The sequence below is a fragment of the Ursus americanus genome, chromosome 2 (genome assembly GCF_024610735.1).
Source record: "Ursus americanus isolate L20-20 chromosome 2, mUrsAme1.1.p, whole genome shotgun sequence".
In the NCBI taxonomy this organism is placed as follows: Eukaryota; Metazoa; Chordata; class Mammalia; order Carnivora; family Ursidae; genus Ursus; species Ursus americanus.
Genome location: NC_142128.1, coordinates 88,263,139 through 88,269,604, shown reverse-complemented (window position 1 = coordinate 88,269,604; position 6,466 = coordinate 88,263,139). Strand labels below are relative to the sequence as shown.

At 50.9% G+C, this 6,466-nt stretch overlaps 1 pseudogene; it reads right to left on the bottom strand.

Annotated features, from left to right (window-relative positions):
- Positions 1-2,743: 2,743 nt before the first annotated feature.
- Positions 2,744-3,539, bottom strand: LOC123801362 (large ribosomal subunit protein eL29 pseudogene; annotated as a pseudogene).
- Between the last annotated feature and the right edge of the window lie 2,927 nt (positions 3,540-6,466).

Below are 6,466 nucleotides of genomic sequence, written 5' to 3'. Positions count from 1 at the left end.
AGCAGGCCGGCAGTCAGTGAGCAGACAGAGGCGGTGGGGGGGGGGGGGACAGGGAACTGCGGGTGGGGCCTGGCTCTGCTGGACGGTCCTCCCTGCTCACAGCCCCAAGCACAGCACCAGGGAGCGGCCTTCGGATCCCCAGTTGACAGGTGGGAAGGTTGTGGCTGGGAGAAGTGAACTAACTCGCTTACAACTACCTGGTAGGCACTAGCAGCACAGCAGCTGAAGGCCACGGGAAAGAGGAGGTGGCGGCGATGGGCCCCCAGCAAGTCCTCCTTCAGTGACATCAGAGGTCCCCCACCCAGGTCTGGGCTCTGGCCCCGTGATTAAGCACAAACCGAGACCAAGAACCAAGAACAGCTCGCTCTCGCTCTCTTTCTCTCTCTCTCTCCCTTCCTCTCTCCCTCTCAACATCCTGTTTATGCCCAGAGCTCTCTCCATTCCCTTAGGGGCTAAGCTGTCGGAAACCAGAGTCTGGAAGATTCTTTTCTGCCCTCCACCCCTTCACACCCTCCCCAGAGGGAAGTGCAAACAGCCCCTCTGACTGAAAGGACAAAGGGAAAGAGGAAAAAATTGTGAATGCTTCCCCGCTAATGCTCGGCCACAATAGTCCCTTATGCAGTGATGGCCTCAGATGGCTTCCTCCAGTGGCAGGACGCGTTTGTGCCAGGGCCTCTCCGGGGGCAGAAGAGAGCCTGACGATGCCAGGCCTGCCAGGACCCTCCCACGGGGCCGCTGGGCCATTCGCCCAGGACTCGTTGGGTATCCTGAGTTAAGGGCCCAGCGAGGCACCCGGGGCTGCCCGGCAGGAACAGAGGGAACCCCCTGGGGCAGCCCAGCAAAATCTCTCAATAGGGAAGGGGTGTTCCGGTTTGTCTTAGGAGAAGGTGCTGTTATTTTTCTCTTTGGATTCCCACTCCTACCCAGGACCGTCTGGTACACAGACAGAGACCCTGAATCCGGAGGGACCGAGGAGGCTTCAACTGGGCACGGAGGGCTGGTGATGAGGGGACACGAGTTTCACTGGACGTGGGTCAGGGCAAAAGGAACAGAGAGACAGGGAAGCAGCAGGTTCTCGGTGACCCAGGGACACACCATTGGGTTGCACAAGTCACCGGAAGCAAAGGGGGTTCGTGAACCGCCCCCCAGAGCTGCTGACCCTTCCCCCAAAGTAAGAATGCATTTCCACTCCAACGTGATACACCCTTCGGTTCAGGTCTATATAACCTTCACTTTCCCACAGTCAATATATACCTTTCTCCCAAACCAACTAGACCTGCATCCCCGAAGTAGAAGCCGTGTTGCCCACATTTGCTTTAGTACCCGGACAGCATCTTAGCAGCCCGGAGGGCAGGCAGGTGTTCTCCTGCGTAGCGAGCTGCTAGAGACTGTCCAGGGTCTTGTTAGAGATGCGCTTTGTGGCCACACCGCCCCAGCCAAGAACAGCTCGAGGGGTTTCTGTAGGCTTTGATTCCTGTGAGATAATAGATAATATACGTATATTGCTCTCTGGCGTTTCTGGGCACAAACCTTCTAGAACCCTTGTTATTTCCTGGGTGATAGGAGTGACTTCTGTTCTAACGAGGCGACTCTGGGTGGGCTCCTGGATGGAACAGGAGCCGCTCCCCAGGAAGTGAAAGCCATGATGAGAAGTTTGCAACCGTGGGCCCATCCCCTCCCCAGAGTTCATGGCTGGTCACGCCTGCATAGTGGAAGCTCCATAAAAATCCCAAAAGTACGGGGCACGGGCATCTTCCAGGTGGGAGAACACATGGAGATTGGGGAGAGTGGGGGGCTCCGAGGGGGCGTGGAAGCTCCGCCCTCTCCTCATCCCTTGCCCTGCACATCTCTGTTGCTGAGTTACACCCTTTTGTAAGAAACCAGTGATCTAGTAAGTGAAATGCTTCTCTTTCTGTGAGCCACTCTTGCAAATTCACTGAACCTGGGGAGGGGTCGTGGGAACCTCCAATCTACTTGACCACACTTGTGGTCAGAAGTACAGACCACAACCTGGAGTTGCGGCTGGCGTCGGAAGCAGGGGCTGGGGCTGGAGGCTGGGGGGTGGCAGTCTTCCAGGACTGAGCCCTTAACCTTGGGATCGATCGGATGCCATCTCCAGGTGTACAGCGTCAGAGCTGAGTCAGATTGTAGGACCCCCAGCTGGTGTCACACCATTGCAGTTGGGGGACGCCCCCCACACATCTGGTATCAGAAGTGTTGTGAGTGTGGCGGTGGTGTCCGAGTGAGGGAGACACACAGGAGGACTGGGGGCGTTTTCCTGAACGATTCCGGACCAGGGTTGCTAATTCCTTCACAGGAGGGAAATGATCGTGAGCTCACAATGGTGCTATGAGAGCTAAATGATCTTTGCAGTGGATTTGACACACCACACAAATTCTAGTGTGCGACAAAACTGTACCTCTTGATTGCCTCTAAGTCAACCTAAGTGTTTTAAGGTGTACGCACAATAAAATGCGTCTGAGTATTTAAGTACACAGTTTGATCGGTTTTGCAGCACATATACACCAGTGGGACCCCCGCCGTAGTTGGATTCTAGAACATTACGAACACCCCAGAACGTTCCCTCCTGCCCTTTGCTGCAGTCCCAGCCCCACCCCAGCTCCAGGGCACCACCCATCCTCTTTCTGTTGCTCTAGATTTGTTCTCTCGCATTTCGTTTGAACGGAATTGCCCTCGGCACAGTGCCGGTAAGATTCGCCCATCTGTCACATGTATCTGGACGTCACTGCTCTTTAATTCGCTCTTCCACTGGCAGCGTGCTTTCCGGTTTGGGGTCCTTGTGCACAAAGCCTCTGTGAACACTCATGAACAAGTCTTGTGTGGATATATGTTTTCTCTCTCTCTCTTTTTTGACAGATCCTGCCACAGGTTTCTTTGTACAAATAGCGCAGGAGGACCCCAGCCCCACGCAGACAGAAGCCCAGGGGTCACGCCAGTCCTCCTGTCCTCGCGCTGGAAGACAGAAGCCTCTACTGGAGGCTGGAGCCTGGGCGCCTTTGGGAGCCCGAGCCACGGCAGGAGCTGCAGACCGAGCCTCGGGGTGTGAGTCTTGGCCTTGGCCTTTGGCCGACACAGCCTGAGTGAGACCCTTGGCAATGCAGCACGAGCATGTTTCCCGAGCTGGGGGTGAGCCATGCAGGGAAGTCGATTGAGCTCACGGCTGCCACTCTTTGGGATCTCAGGCTTGACCTCCTGGGGCTGCACGAGGGCCTTGGCATTGTTGGCCTGCATCTTCTCCAGGCCCTTCTTCTTGTGCTCCTTGTAAACATGCACGTTCCCCAGGAACTTGGGTTCTACCCCTTAAGAGATTCATATCTTTGTGACTGGGGGCTCTTGATGCCATTTCTGGGCTATTTTCGTGACTGGTTGTGCATGGTGTGATTCCTGGACTAGGCCACGTCTGCACCGAAGCCCACGGCTCCCGAAGCACGTCGGACCGGAAGAGAAAGAGAAAGACTGGGTGTTATGTTCTTATTTCTTTGGGGTAGGTGCCTAAGGGTGGGACTGCTGGGTAGCATGGTAAGATCTGAAAGTGGGTGCTATTAAGAAACGGCTAACTCTCTTCTAGAGTGGCTGTGTCATTTCTCTCCTGCCACAACACAGGAGAGTTCTAGTTACTTTGCTACCGTGGCAACATTAATTATGACTCTGAGCTCTCACCCTACCAGGGGGGTAAGGAAGAAATTTAGCCTCATGTCTTTTCAGGGCTGTTCCCACAACACACACACACACACACACACACACACACACACACACACAGTGGGAGAAGAACAAAGGCTGGGTCTTACACTGTCTATACCGATTACCACTGAGATCTCCATTTTTCTGGATTATTTGACATCTGCCAACCCTTCCATGGCTGAGCCCCACACAGCTCTTCCTCTCTGAGGTCCTTCTGCCCCGGGCACTACAAGAAAAGCACAGATGGGGCATCTGGGTAGCGCAGTCGTTAAGCATCTGCCTTCGGCTCAGGGCGTGATCCTGGCGTTCTGGGATCGAGTCCCACATCAGGCTCCTCTGCTATGAGCCTGCTTCTCCCTCTCCCACTCCCCCTGCTGTGTTCCCTCTCTCGCTGGCTGTCTCTCTGTCACATAAATAAATAAAATCTTAAAAAAAAAAAAAGAAAAGCACAGATGAATAGCTAAACATGTTATTCTGCCTTATATATAAAGCACTTAGCACAATCCCAGACCCATAGATGATGCTTAGTTAATGCTTCCTCTCCCTTAATAGAGGAGAATGTTGTTCTCTCCCCTGTGGAGATGCACTTTGAGCTGACGGCTAGGACGGACGCTGCGAGTATCACAGAGACAGCACGTCTGCCCTCCGAGAAGGTTCGGTCGGTTGTCCGGGCTGAGAATGGTCTACGGTGACCACTTGACTCCAAGCTGGTGCTGCACCTTGTTCATGTCAATCCCGCAGAGCTGCAAGCAATATTCCAGTCAATAAAGGGCATCTCTTAAGTGTACCTGCTTACCACTGGCCACATTCTCCACTCCGAAAGTGGGGCTCTGGGGTGAAAGGTTCTTGACCTTTCTTCCTGCTTGCCGTTATGAACCATTTATTCGGGTTGTAACACAAATCCGCGTCACCCATCGTCTGTTGCAAACATAAGTCTCAGTGCCTGGCAACCAGGCAGCGGGCACACATAATGATTAAATAAAGGAATGAATCATTGACCGTCGGTGATTCTGTGGGTGTGGACGTGACCTGTTGGTTAATCGTGCTCTGCGGGGCCCTTTCTGCTTGAGGGCAGCGCTCTGCTGCAGCTAGCCTGTCTAATCCCTGCACACCTGGGGAAAGCAGTGGGGCACCTGGGGCAGGTCACTGGGGGCCTCCCTTGGACGACTGGATACCTTAGAGAGAACCGCCCAGGGTCCTCTGCTCTTGGGTGCCCCCTGTGGGCTGGAACGCAGTAATGGACATCCCGTCCAAGTTTCCTTCATCCTGAAGAAACATTTTTCCGGGTGCCCAAAGGAAGATGAACCCCTAAACTACCACGGAATGTATTTTTCATTTATTTCCCCCCTAGTTAAGTGTTGTTTTAGTACTGAATCTTTAAAAAAAAGCAAAATTCTACTTTATTCCTCTAAAAAATATTTCAGCCAATAAACACATGAAAAAACCTGCTCAACATCACTAATCATTAGGGAAATGTAAGTCAAAGCTGTAGTGAGATACCCATATACATTCATAAGGATGGCTACTGTCAACAAACCAGAAAACAGCAAGGGTTGGCGAGGATGTGGAGAAAAGGGAATCCTTGTGCTCTGTTGATGCCGCCACCATTGAAAACAGTACAGAGGCTCCTCAAAAAAATAAAAACATGGTGACTAACATCACATAATAAAAAGTAAAAAAAAAAAAAAAGAACTTGACCTTAAAAAAAAAGAAAAAAGTAAAAACAGAAGCCCCATATGATCCAGCAATCCCACTTTTGGGCGTACACCCAAAGAATTGAAGGCAGTGGGGTGCCTGGGTGGCTCAGTCAACCGAGCGTCCGTCCGTTGGTCCAACTCCGAATTTCAGCTCAGGTCGTGATCCTGGGGTCTTGGGATGGAGCCTACCCCTCCCCCCCACGCTCAGCAGGGAGTCTGCTAAAGTTTCTCTCTCCTTCTGCCCCTCCCCCTTGCTCGCTCGCTGTCTCTCAAATAAGTAAATAAATCTTTTTAAAAAGCATTGAAAGCAGAAACTCCGAGAGCTATTCGTACGCCCATGTTTAGAGCAGCATTTATTCACGGTCACTAAAACATGGAAGCAACCCAGCGTCCACGGAGGGAAGAATGGAGAAGCAAAGTGAGTATAAACAGACACTGGAATATTATTGTTCAGCCTTTAAACGGAAGGACATTCTGGGGCACCTCGCTGGCTCTGTCGGTAGAGCACCCAACTCTTGATCTCGGGGCCGTGAGTTCGAGCCCCCTGTTGGGTGTAGAGATTACTTAAAAATAAAATCTTTAAAAAATAAAATAAAAGGAAGGAAGTTCTGATCCAGGCTACAACAGGGATGAACTGTGAGGACATTATGCTAAATGAAATAAGTCAGCCAGATGAAGACATATTGTACGATTCCACTTAAATGAGGTACTTAGTCAAATTCATAAATACAGAAAGTAGAATGGGGGATGCCGGGGGCTGAGAAGAAGAGAAGGAAGAGCTGCTGTTTAATGGGTACAGAGCTTCAGTTTTATAGGATGAAAAGGGTTCTGAATGTATTATAATCACTGAACAGTACATTTAAAAATAGTTGAGATGGTAGATTTTGTGTATTTTACTACAATAAAAAAATTAGAAAAAAGTAAATGTCTCCTGAGTTAATATTTACATAATTTGACTCTTTTTCTTTTCTTTAACCTATTATGTGTATTATGGCCAATTTTGCTCATATTATCTCTCAGGTTACTAAATTCTTTTCGTTTCACATCACTGTGTGTGTTTGCATGTC